The 13,929-nt window shown below is 46.1% G+C and overlaps 1 long non-coding RNA gene across 1 annotated transcript; it reads left to right on the top strand.

The window, feature by feature from the left end:
• The first annotated feature begins 2,826 nt into the window (after window positions 1–2,826).
• LOC138566131 (uncharacterized) lies at window positions 2,827–13,913 on the top strand. Its single transcript, XR_011301845.1, has 2 exons — window positions 2,827–3,018; window positions 13,564–13,913. It is a non-coding gene; the product is annotated as an uncharacterized lncRNA (long non-coding RNA).
• Window positions 13,914–13,929: the final 16 nt, after the last annotated feature.

Genomic DNA, 13,929 nt, shown 5'->3' with positions numbered 1-13,929 from the left:
ACGCACTCCTCTGAGAGGTTAAACTATACAATCCAGGTTCGGATTATAATACTAGCACTTGAAAATGTGCGGATCATGAAGGACTGGATTATAAGAGCAATTGCCTGCTCGGCTTCGATGGAAAACCTTCACGGCCACAGAATGACCTACGCCCTTACCCGTGCAATTTCATCTCAAATTATTATTGAACATGTGGCTTTATTAAGATCTTGCCCCTCAGGAGAAGGAAGCAGCGCCTTTGGAGGTTTTCCTGAGTCTACCTATCCGGTAGAAGGTGCATCAAGAAGTGCGCACAGTTACTCCTCTGCTCGAGGGGCTTGAGCACGGTGTTTTTTGTTCCTTTGGAAGGATTGTGCCGACAGCAGTCCTGCTAGTCATAGGATATCTCCTGTAATGCCTTTGGTGTTCACTAGGTTTTTCGTAGATGATGTTCATCTCAAACCCCTGGGGGTTGCTGTGGGTTAACAAGGATCCTATTTGTGCTCTTCCTCTGTCAGTTTTTCCCTTGCCCTCATTTTAGAAGGGGCGGTGATAACAACCTCCCTCGCGGTTTCTCAATTATGAATGAGATAAATATGCTCTCACTAATTGGGAGTGGACATATAGGATACTTCTAATAATAAGTATTTTACACATTTTAACATATATTCATGGCACTCTTTAAATGGAAGTATTGTTATGCTCATTGTTTCCTGTCTCCTGGCAGATGGTATGGTCGTATTAGACCTCGAGGGTTAGTGTTGGGGGGTTTCCTCCATTATTCCTCCCCTCAGGAGTTTCCGCGTCAGTTCTACTGATGGGTTCACTCTTATCATTGTCCCTCCCTTTCGGTTTGGCCTTTCCCTTCAGCCCCTGGTGTCACCAAGTTAATGAAGAAGGTGATAACTCACCGAGGGTGAGTGAGTGAGTGAGTGAGTGAGTGAGTGAGTGAGTGAGTGAGTGAGTGAGTGTGTGTGTGTGTGTGTGTGTGTGTGTGTGTGTGTGTGTGTGTGTGTGTGTGTGTGTGTATATATATATATATATATATATATATATATATATATATATATATATATATTTGTTTCTTGGATACAGTTAGAGATGTCCCTTCCGCAATCACAGAGTTTGTTCTTGGTTTTAGGCACGTCATTATAACTCTGCATCTTATCCTTTGGGATGATAGACTGTACTTAAGTAAGGAGTTAGCAGTTTTCTCCCCTGGAAAGGGTGATTTTTTTTTTTTTTCCCTTAGCTAGTTAACCTAGATGGGCAGAGGGCCAGCTCCTTCAGTGTCATTGTTCCAAGCACCCCGCGAGAATCTATTGCTCTCGCATTTAGATCAGCCTTTGGAACAGTTACCTAACCCTGTTACACACAAGAGCCTTTCTCTAAGATCAATTCCAGTTAGCGCCGTGACTGGAGCAACATATTGTCAATCAGGATGTCGGTCCGATAACTCAGCAAGTGCATCACTCGCTTTAACATCTGTGCAAAGCCTGCTGATGCAGGATCCAATGGGCAGAGCCACACTCAGCCTTTCATACTTGCGAGATCGATAAATGAGCTCCACACACCGTGTGTTATAACAAGCAGGGCTCAGATGACTGATGGTTTGTAGCGCTTTATGAAAGCTACATTATTAGCTCTCTTTGGCCTCAATCTGGTACGGTTGGAGTTCCAATTGGGTAATCTCTTTTCCTTGTGAGAAGGTGGATGCCAGTCCACTGTCTTCGGACGGTTCCTCCGGGATTGCTCGGTTCCTTTTGGGGCCTTCTCGGGAGGGGGATGGTTCCCATCCCTATAGCATTTTACGGTGCATGTTGTCTAGTGTCATCCCTATCCACCTTTCTCTATCCCTGCCCTTCACTTCTCTCTTATGGTTCCTCTGTTATTCATTAGAATATATTTTCATCTCTTCCTGGGGCTTCAGAAGTTCTTTGCGCAGTGCACTATCTGGGTCGTCAAGGACTTTTGGAAAGCCTTTAATAAGCCTGTTTTCTTTAGATGGCGGCTATTCAGTGAATGGGTATGTGATAAGATTTTGCTTCTGTTTCTCCCTTAACGGAAATAGGTTGTTCTGGTAGAACGGTCTACGAAGGCTACTTTACATGGCAACGATTGCACTTTACTGCCATTATCGCAGCGAAACATGGTCGCTAAGGGTGAAAACGGTGGTTGGCAGTACTTGGTGCGCGGGACCTTCAGGTCCATTGGTTTTGGGGTTCCACCTTGACTAGGTGTTTCTTATCGGCTTCGATTATATCATCTGGTATTACCACATCTTTGTTTTTTCAAGTAAGGCTTGTCTGTGCTACAACGGTTTTCAAAGTTATCCATGTGGAGTTTCTTTCCTGTTAAAGTACATCTCCTGTTTCAGCCCTTTAGATATGGACAGTGGCATGTTCTCCCGGGGGTCAGGATTTAGTGCCCGATTGGGTACCCATAGGGTTTCCTCCATTTATTATCCAGGTCTGGGTCATTTTCTAATGTGTACGTTTTTAAGTGTTTATAAATGCTTAAGTTGGACTTAACCCCTAAATACCTCTCAGCTGCTTTCCTGTGGGAACATTATTGCGGGGTCTCTTACCCTTGGGCCATATGGATTAAGTAGATTTGCAGAGAAAGGGAGTTAATTGCTCCTTGGTCCTTCAATGGAAGATGCTATAGTGTTTAAGATGCTCTCCTGGGGGAGGGAATTGTCAAAGCAGCCGTTTGGTCATGGGAATAATATGAGGAATAATAATTGTATTTTATCACTAGTGTATTGCTCAGGGTGGGATTTGGATTGGGATGCAAGGGCTTTGAACTTGCATAATATGAAGCCTCCTGTCATGCCATAGAATGGGAAATCCCCCTCACTAACGTGACAGGGGGTTTAGATTCTATTAAAGACAGGAGGCGAGTATTATCCCACCCACCCTCCCTTTGTATTGGCTGTTCTGCTTCCACCCACCCACCCTGTTATATTTCATATTGTTTCAGATTTGGGTGAGAAGTCCTATCCAGAAGAACTTCGTCATAGATTCAGGCTGTGGGAAGGTGAGATCTCCAGTTTCTCTAGATCCTTTCTCCGCGCTACGCAGTTCAACCGTTTCATTGGACGTCTGGTGCAAGACAGCTGCAGAAAGAGGGGTTGGGGTTAGAGTAATGTGTATATATATATATATATATATATATATATATATATATATATATATATATATATATATATATATATATAGAGGAGGGTCCCTGCTCATTGGTTCCCTGCAGGGCATGACCTGTCCTCCATGATGGTTTGGGGAGGTCCCTATGCATGGACATTGAACTCTTATCTAGTTCTGTTGTTGAAACATTTTGTTTGTAAAGCTTTTTCTTTGCTGCTGTGGTTTCAGAGTAAAGATGGAAATGCATAATACTCGCCTCCTGTCTTTAATAGAATCTAAACCCCCTGTCACGTTAGTGAGGGGGGATTTCCCATTCTCCTTTGCACCCCCTCCCCCTTACATGCTACGTCTCACGTGACATGGTGTCGTTCTCTTAAGGAGACACAAACACTCTAACATCACCCCGGACGAAATGTCCTTACAACGTTCTCAGCACTCTTCAACCAGGCGTGCTGGCTTCTTCACGGCTCGTTGGGCACGACTGCTAGTGCCTTCTCCTGGATCCTCATCAGGCTTCTCTGTTCTCTTCATTCCTGGACGAGGGGAGAATCTTGGAGGTGTCCACAGTGTGTCTCGAGAATCTATTGACATTGGTTCAGGATCTGGAGGCTGACGTCTCTCATTTTCCGTGGTTGTTGCAAGCTTGAATTTTGAGCTGTTCCGTGTTATTTGTCGTTCTTCATTTTCAGCAGTCACCATTGTTCCTTTGATGGCCGTGACTTGTAGTGTCTGTGGGGCGAATCTTGACTTAGTCTTCTTAACTGTTGACTGTTGCACCAGTACCTCGTCTCCTAATTGAAAGTCCTTTGGACGCGCTCCTCGTCTTTCATCTGTTTGGATGCAGGCTCGTTCCTTCTTCTCTGCATCTCTCCATAGGATTTGTGGATCTGTTTCTGGTTTGTTTATCGGATAGTGTATGATTCGTGTGCGAACTTGGTACTTTACCATGAGTTCGGCCGGGGTCTTGTTTGTGGCTTCATGAGGCGTATTTTGATAATATCCTCCTACATAAGGCTTGGTGTGGATCAACATTTTCCAGTCTGGCTCTTTGCAACATCTTTTTATTCGATGACATGAATCTCTCGGCTATCCCGTTCGTCTGGGGCCACAGGGGTGTTATCTTCTGGTGCTTGAACCCTAAGTACTTGGCGAATGTCGTGAAATCGTGGCCGCAGAAGGGCGGGCCATTGTCTGACTTGATAACGTCCGGTATGCCCCATTCTCTACACAACTTCATCGAAGATTACTGCGACTTGTGCAAAGGCTGTGGATGATCTTTTTGCAATTGGGAACCTTGAATGTTCATCCATGAATAAAAGTAGGTATTCCCCTGATTCTAGGGGACCATAAAAGTCTACCACCACTGTTTCCCATGGATGTTCTGGTATCTGTGTCAGCAGTAGGGGTACTGGTGTTTCGGCTCTGGTCGTGCACTGGCACGCCATGCAATGCCTATCCCACCGGTCGACTAGGGCGTCAAGGAAGGGGAACCACATATGGCAGCGTAGTTGACATTTGGTGTTGTCTGCTCCTCAGTGTCCCTCATGGGCTGTCTTAATTATTTCTGATCGCAAGGCCGCTGGGATTACTATTCTGCACCCTCTGAGGAGTATGGGTTTGTCTTTTACAGCCAGCTCGGATTGGATTCTTGCGAGCCTCTCCAGTTCGTCTCGGTTTGCCCCTGGATGCATTGACAGCGATCTCTTGTAGTCTTTCCACTTGTGTTCCGTGAGTTCAATCGCCAGGGCCATGGATGGATCAGCAGCTGTCGCAAGTGCGACGGTTTCTAAGGATAACCCTGGTGGTAGTGTGCTTTTGGTAACATAGCTTATATATTCCATGTCACCCTTTATAGCTTATATATTCCATTTCACGACCTACAAACCTGTGTCTGCACTCCTCCCTTGAACCTTCTGGATACTTGTGCCACCCCGCCTTTTCCTAGGGTGGCAACACCACGTACAATGCTTTCACCAAAGCCATCCTAAACTCACAGGCATGAGTCATACCTCACTCCCCCACATCGTGCTTGTCCGCATTTTTATTTTGCTGACCTATAGTCCTAATGCAATACCCAAAGTTAGCTGCCACTACCACTGCATTGTGCCTCTACTTATTATTACTTGTTAACAGTGCACATTGCCTAACTGTGTTAACAAATCACGCTTACAGCCCTTATCTATGTTTAATATGTTATGCATTCTTCTTCCTGCCTGATTATATACGTAATGGTCCTCAGAGTACCCCTACAATTGTACCTAGACTGACTATTTGCTCGCCTTCTGGCCACTCGACCAATTTATAATAGTAGCATAATCCAACTGTATGTCACCAAATGCCCTGACTACTAACCCTGCCAAACTTAGATGCCCTATCGCTGTGTGCATGTTAGTCACCTCTAGGTTTGCCAAATTTGGAGGCCTTTCTCTTCGCTGTCTGCATTTTAGCCACTGTCAGGAATGCCAAATCTAGACGTCTCTGTGTTATTCGCATGTTAGTCACCATTAGGATTGCAAAATCTAGATGCCTTCTTTTCACTGCTTGCATTTTAGCCACTGTTAAGAATGCCATATCTAGCTGTCTTTTTGCTGCATGTATTTTAAATCACGGCCAGGTCTGCCAAAGTTAAATGCTTCCTATTGCATATATCCTAGGCACAGATAAGACGGCCAAATCCAGATGCGCCTGCTGTGTACTTCTCAGTCAATGTTAGGATTGCCAAACTTTGAAGCCCTGTGCAGCGCACACCCTAGGCATTACTGGACTGCGAAACCCAGTAGCCCCTTCGCTTAATGCCACTGTCCACTTTGTGCATCTCTAAGACCTACCTCTTATACGCACTTTACTCCCTCCTCTGGGCCATACTAACTATTATCTTAACAATGGACCAGTTCAATACCACTCCATGTAACCTGCTAGAGAGAAACATCCGGCTCAGAGCTAGACTGCCCCGTCTATATGACCTTAAAAATAAAAGAACTATTCCTCTAGGGGCCAATCCTATCATGACTGCTCCCAACTGCAACTTGCCTACCCGATCTGCAGATAGACGACCCAAGATACAAATAGACCAACCGCAGGTCCAGAAGAAGCCTAACCTTCCCCCGCCTAGAATCACACAAGGGAAAACTATATCCTCCACCCTGCCAGGTGCCCTCATCAACGCTAGATCCCTCGTAGCACATAATACTGAAATTGCCGACATACTTGCCTCAGCTGACTTAGATCTTTTTGCGATCACTGAGACATGGCTCCATGATGCCGCAAGTCCCGCACTCATGATTGCCATACCCGACAATTACAATATACTAAGAGTCGATCGCCCCAACTCCAGGGGAGGTGGCCTTGCTATAATTTCCAAAACTAAATTAGCTGCTAGACTCTGCCCTCACCCTGAAATCACATCCTGCGAACTTCTCTCGGCTAAAATTCCTATTTCAAACAACAGTATCCTAACGGTCCTCCAGTATACAGACCACCAAGCCGATTTGGGTAATTTTGAAGAAGACCTATCCAGCCTCCTCAATAACATCATCAAAGACCCCACCCAGCTCCTTCTGCTAGGCGACTTTAATCTGGGCTTTAATGATGTTGAGGATAAACAGACCCATTCTATCCAATCTATCCTAACCGATCATGGCCTTACCCAAAAAGTCTTAGCCCCTACATACATGAAAGGTCGCACATTAGACTGGATAGCTAACAGAAACTGCACTACCACCATTTCTAATATACTACCTCAGACATGGACTGACCACCACCTCATCTGCTTCTCATCCACCATAGAGCCTCCTAAACCAGCCAACCTGGAAACAGCTCCACCTGTGCATACAAGAAGCAAAAGAGACATTACGGTTGAAAAAATAATTCCGCTTCTCCTACCAGATCTTAGAGCTAGTACTATTGACACTAATCCAAATACGCTAGTGGAGACATTTAACAATACTATGTCCAAAGCATTGGATGCCATTGCCCCTATCAAAGAACGCAAAAGTAAACGACAGGCCCACCTTAACTCATGGTTTACCCCCTATCTTAAAAAATTACGAACCCAAAAACGTAAACTACAAGCCATTCGGAGGCACACACCCTCAATAGAGAATAAAACTCTACTTGACAATCTTGCCAAACATTACAAGAAGGAAATAATTCAAACTAAAAAAAGATACATTCAACAAGAGAATCAGCAAAGCTAACTCCAACTCGAAAGAACTCTTTTCCATCCTTCGGGAAATGGAAAATCCGATTGCTCCCATTGACAACGTTCCCAAGGACAAACAATGGTGCACAAGTATCCAAAATGCCTTAGCGAACAAAATTACAACTCTCCAATCTAAAATTGCTAAATAAAAACCCTACCTGAGTGCCACTGCAACCCAGACTACCCAATTGCCTGATACACCTAGAACAGTCACCCAATTCAACTGTGAACCATTCAGATTCACCAATATATCCATAGCGGAAACTGAAAAGGTGATATCTTCCCTGAAACCTTCCAATTGTCAAGGCGACAGCTGCCCTGCACAAGTCATTAAGGACGCAGCCAGAGACTTAGCACCCTTCATAGCTAAGCTAATTAACGCATCCTTTAGAACTAGCACTGTACCCACTAACCTCAAAGAATCTTGGGAACTGCCCCTCCTCAAAAAACAGGCCCATGGCCCAGCCATCCCTACTAATTACAGGCCCATCATTACGGTACCATTTCTCCTTAAAATCATCGACAGAGTAGCCTACCTCCAGATACAAAACTAGAGACAAACCAATTACTAGGATCACGCCAATCTGCTTTCAGACCACTACACAGCACTGAAACGGCCCTAATTGCCCTTAAGACTCAAATCGACGAATTGAAGGATAAAGGCAACACAGCTATGCTCCTCCTCCTTGACTTATCGGCGGCCTTTGACCTGGTGGACCATGCAGTGTTATGCAACCACCTAGCGTCTGCCGCCTACTTCTCAAGTGAAGCGATAGCTTGGGTACAATCCTTCTTGGCCAACCGAACGATGAGTGTTCTCCCCTTCAGCCTCGGCAGACCCAATACATATCACCTGTGGTGTCCCACAAGGTTCATGTGTCTCCCCCACAATGTATAATATCTTCACTAAGCCACTCTTCGACAAACTTGACAGACTGGGGATAACATACACCAACTATGCGAACGATACTCAGATCCTCATACCACTTTCTGGCAACTTTGTCGAAGATACAGCTCTAGTAAATAAGATTTATCTCCTCATTCAGGCATGGATGGCCTCACACGCCTCTGCCTGAACGATGACAAAACAGAGATACTGATCTTGGGCTCCGACTCCAACCTCAAAAAACTCAGTCCCAATTACCTTGCCTTCAATATTGATGGCAATTTAATCAAAGTGGCAACTGAGGTAAAAACTCTAGGTTTCTACCTTGACGCTACACTTTCTCTCAAAAAACAAACCAATGCCCTCGCATCGTCGACGGCCTACACTTGCAAATTAATCAGGGCTTGCAGACCTTAACTCTCCAAATCCAACTGCATAACATTAGCCAACGCCCTAGTAATGCCGAAATTAGACTACTGCAACGCCCTCTACTCGGGGGCCCGCAAGTCTATCATAAACAAAATGCAAACACTACAAAATAATGCTCTTAGAGCAGCTCTGGACATACCTCGCAGAGCACACATATCCAAAACTAGGAAAGAGCATCACTGGCTGAAAATTAGCGACAGAGTCCTCCTTAAAACACTATCCCTAACAAAGGACTGAACAACAATGCACCTCCATACATTTCGGATAAACTAAATAGAAAATCGTTCACATACCACACGAGAGCAGCTAACCACCTCTTGCTTGTGATTCCGAAATTTAGATAAAAAAACAGGCGGAGCCAGTTTCCCTGTAAAAGCTGCTTGCACATGAAACGCCCTCCCCGCTGCACTGAGAGCTAATCTACCATACTCGAGCTTTAGACGCCACGTAAAAAAGTGGCTCTGGTCTAACGCCAACTAACTAACTAACTCTCTTGGCCTGGACTCACCATTGGCTACCCACGGTGAATAACTACTTTGTCATTCCTGTTCCCTGACCTGACTTCCTCGTGGTATAGGAACCCCCCTCCTCCTGTACCCTTATACATGCCTGCTAAATTGTTAATAACATTTGTTCTGTATGCACTATTGTATGTAACTAAGCTCAAATATTCTTGTAACTGCTGCGCCCGGCTACCCCTGGGTTTTGGTGCGCATTATCAAATAATAAACTAAACTAAACCCTGTCTTGGTGTCGGCTTTCCTGTAGGGTGTCTCGACAGATAATCGGCTGGGTTGTGCTCACCCCCCGGACGATGTATTATGTGGTAGTCATATTCTTGTAGGCAGATGCCCCACCGTTCAATTCTGGGGGGCATCTTTGTTCGTGGGTTTCCAAACAATGACAATAGGGCTTGATGGTCCGTAATAAGGGTGAATCTTTTTCCTATAATGAAGTTGTGAAAATGTTCACATGCCCAGACTGCCACCAGACTCACTTTTTCCACCTGGGAGTACGCAGATTCGGGGGGGTGCCAGAGCCCTGCTGGTGTAGGCCACAACGTGCCTCGTGTGAGTGTCGATTCCGTTGGTCTAGGCGAGTATGGCGAGTATGGCTGCTAGCCCCACCGGGCTTGCATCGACCACAATTTTAGTGTGCTAGTCCGGGTTGAAGTAGGCCAGTTTCCTGGCTTCTGCTAGGGACTGCTTGATGGTGTCGAATGTCCATTTGGTATTCTGCCGTCCAGGCGAAGAGCATGTCCTTCTGGAGAAGTTTTCAGAGAGGTTCAGTCTAGAATTATTGATTAATTAATTGGAAAAGCTGCCAGGAAAAGATCCTGGACATGGCGGGTCCATTGGTGAAAATTGGCGAAAATTATGGACCTGGCAGAACGGGCTAAGGACACCGGAGAAGAGGTGGACCCAGGTGTCCTAGCAAACTGGGCGCAAAGAGCCGTATGCCTTCTAGGCAACGCGAACTGCGCAATTTCTTCGGAGCAAAGAAGAGGCCTCCTGCTGAAAATAGACAAGAAACTAGGAGATCTGTCGTTTTATGAAGCAGGCGAGGCAGCGCAAGGCCTTTTATTCGGTGACATTCGGCAAAGAAATGGGGAGGTTCGTGGGAACTTACGCCTCCCTAGAAAAGGCGCAAGCCTCGATGAAGAAAATCTTTCCTGAAACAGTTTTCAGTGGGACCGGTCGGTTCAGAGGCCGAGCGGCCGGTCGTTTCCAATCGTACAGAAGGCCTCAAGGAAATAGAAACAACTACTGGGAGAGCCGACAACCAGACTCATTCTTCCCACCATGAGGACGCTTCCCGAGAGGGAGGAGAGGCAGAGGACAGGGAAGAGGACACAACTTCCCCACAGGTGAGAGTTTCTGCATACCCACCAGTGAGAGGGAGAACAGCGATGTTCTGGGAAAGCTGGCGCTCGCTTTCCAGCGATGTCTGGGTCCTTCAGACAGTACAAGGCATGCACATAGAGTTCATAGGGACCCCCTACCAAAGCCAAACACCCCACCCTCTCGTCGCAACGCAGATAGAGAAAAAGCTATTATACGCAGAATTGCAGAAGCTAGCAGAGAAGCGAGCGATAGAGCGATGCGTCACACACCCAAAATTTGTGAGCAATATGTTCTTAGTCCATCGAAAGGACAAAGTAAGACCGGTAATAAATCTAAAGAGCATGAACAGATGGGTAGTTTACAACCATTTCAAGATGGAAGGGACCCATCAGCTCAGGGATACACTCGGGCAAGACGACTGGCTAGTAAGGATAGACTTAAAAGATGCATACCTGACAGTACCAGTCCACAAGGAGTTTCGTCCCTTTCTGGCATTCGACTGGGAGGGCAATTATGGCAATTCGCCACAATGCCTTTTGGGCTGGCATCAGCGCCATGGGTGTTTACAAAGATCATGAATCCAGTAGCAGCAGCGATCAGTTAGAAGGGGATTTGTATGATCATATATCTGGACGATATCCTACTGATGGCCGGCTGCAAAGAAACACTCCTCTACCAAGCCGACTGGGTGGCGAAACTCCTGACGTCTCTAGGTTTCCTAGTGAACAAGGAGAAGTCGGAGATGATACCAACCAAGAGGATAGAATTCCTAGGATTCATGTTAGATACCTGAACGGCAACTCTAGAGATTCCGGGTAGGAAGATAAGAGACATAAAGAAAGAATTGAGAGCATGCCTCAACGAAATAGTTATATGCCTCCGCACAGTGGCACGAGTGGTAGGCTTGTTAGCAGCCTCGATACAAGCAATCTTTCCGGGTCCACTTCACTATCGAGCTCTGCAAAGGTTAAAAATAAGACATTTGCAGCAGGGCCTCCAGTATCACCACTTAGTACACATCGATCAACAGTTCAGGATGGAGTTACAGTGGTGGCTGGCGAACATGGAAGCATGGAACGGAAGAGCCATTTTCGGCGACCGCCCCGATCAGATAATAGAGTCGGATGAAAGCCGAGCAGGCTGGGGAGCCCGATGCAGGGATCTCCAGACAGGGGGGAGGTGGAGCGCGGAAGAACTCCAGCTGCACATCAACTGTCTGGAACTATTAGCCGGATCTTTTGCGATCAAGGCTTTGACCAAAGGGAGAGTGAACTCCTGTATTCTGCTGAAGATGGACAACATTTCAGCAGTCAAATACATAAATCATTTAGGTGGAACGAGATCCAGATTACTGGCAGAAATAGCCAAGGATTTTTGGCACACCTGCCTGGAATCGGGGATTTCAGTGGTAGCCGAGTACCTCCCGGGATCGCTGAATGTTATAGCGCATTGGAACTCCAGATACCTATCAGACTCCAGCGATTGGATGCTGGAGAAGAGCATATACTGACAGCTGGAAGAACTGTGGGTACCGATTCACACAGATCTGTTTGCGTCCAGACTGAACGCACAGAAAGAGAGATTCTTCAGCTGGAGATTAGACCCAGCGGCAGTGGGAGCGGATGCTTTCCTGCAGGACTGGAGAGAACAAGTACTCTACGCTTTCCCGCCATTTATAATGATTAGCAGGGTACTGGCGAAAGTACGCAGAGAGGCAGCGAGCCTCATAGTAGTAGCCCCGATCTGGAAATCGCAAGTGTGGTTTCCGATGCTCATGGAGCTGTTAATAGACTGCCCGAGATTACTACCTCAAGAAGCGAGCCTGCTCACGGACCCGGCTGGGTCATATGACCCTCTGAGGGTGAAGGGGACACTGCCGCTGATGGCTTGCAGGATAGCAGGAGACGCTGGAATCTCCCAGGAATTTCGGCACAGGCTGCGAGCCTCATCGCCGAGTCTTGGGCACCCTCTACCAGAAGGAGCTACGATGCAGCTTTGAATAGGTGGGCGTCGTGGTGCAGAAGGAGAAATATTCATCCCGTTTCTGCCCCTCTAGTCGAAATAATACATTTCCTAGCAGAGCGGCTCCAAGACGGTAAAGCTTACAGGACTATAGGAGTGTATAGGTCTGCAATCTCAGCAGGACATCTGCCTATAGAAGGGGTTCCAATGGGAGAAAACATAGCTGTGATAAGGCTCTTGAAAGGGATAAGATTTAGGAAACCCCCGCAACCAAAGTACGACACACTATGGGACATGTCGATAGTGTTAAGATTTCTGGCAGGCTGGCCGAACAATAGGTATCTGTCCCTGGCGCAGTTGTCTGGTAAGCTTGCTATGCTCCTGTGCTGGATATCATGTAGGAGAGTAGCAGACGTTAAAGCATTAGAGATCAATCGGAAGACTTATGGCCCCGAGGGAGTGACATTCAACATAGCCAGGAGAACAAAGACAGATTCTGCTACTATCACTTACCCGTATATGCAAGAACATCCCAAGTGGTGCGGGGCATCATGTATTAAGGAATACGAGAACAGGACGGCGGAAGTGAGGCCAGCGGGAATAACCCAACTATTAATAGCACGTAGGAAACCACATAGAGGAGTAGCAACAGCCACTATAGCGAGATGGGTCAGAGACATCATGAATCTGGCAGGCATTGACAATTCAAATTCGGTGCACATTCAGTCAGAGGAGCTATGGCCTCGAAGGCAGTAGGGCAAGGTGCAGCATTACAAGACATCATGAAAGCAGCTGACTGGGCTAACGGTTCAACGTTCAGGACGTTTTATTTTAGACCAATAAATGTGATAGCAGAGACAGTGGCGCGAAGCTTTGAACAAGCTTAATGCTCGCCTCCGTCTTGACATAGAATGAAGATTCCCCCTGCTAATAGCGCAGGAAGCTCTTGATTCTATTAAAGACAAGGAGGCGAGCATTAAATTCCCGTCCCGAATACACAAATTAATGAAGTAAATGATGTAATGCATTGTTGATAATTAACATGACTATTTCTTCCAGAATAGGGTGTGTATTCCCCGCCCTAACATACACAATTTTGTTTCTTCCTGGCATAAGGAGATGAGCAAAAGAACAGCTGAAGATCCTGATTAGATCAGTTATCTGGAACAAGCTCGCAAGTTCGAATGTGAGAGTCCAATCCAGCACAAAGCAGGAAGTTCAGAGCAAGTTGGACAGTTTTTACACAGTTAAGAAGGATTGCAGTTCAAGCAGTCAAAGAAGAGGAAGGACAGAGGAACAGGAAGGACTAGGTCACATGGCCAGAGACTGTGGGACTACAGGAATGATGGGACTTGAAGTTTCTTTGTAAAACAAAAACAAAATGTTAAATTTTAAAGGAAAGTTTTACAAAGTTTATATTTGTTGAGACTGCTGGAGAGTGAAAAATAAAGAAGATGAAAGCTTAATGCTCGCCTCCTTGTC

The sequence above is a fragment of the Ambystoma mexicanum genome, chromosome 2p (assembly GCF_040938575.1).
Source record: "Ambystoma mexicanum isolate Mex_15411 chromosome 2p, UKY_AmexF1_1, whole genome shotgun sequence".
Taxonomy (NCBI): Eukaryota; Metazoa; Chordata; class Amphibia; order Caudata; family Ambystomatidae; genus Ambystoma; species Ambystoma mexicanum.
The sequence above is the reverse complement of the archived record's forward strand: the minus strand, read 5'-3'. Positions and strand labels throughout refer to the sequence as shown.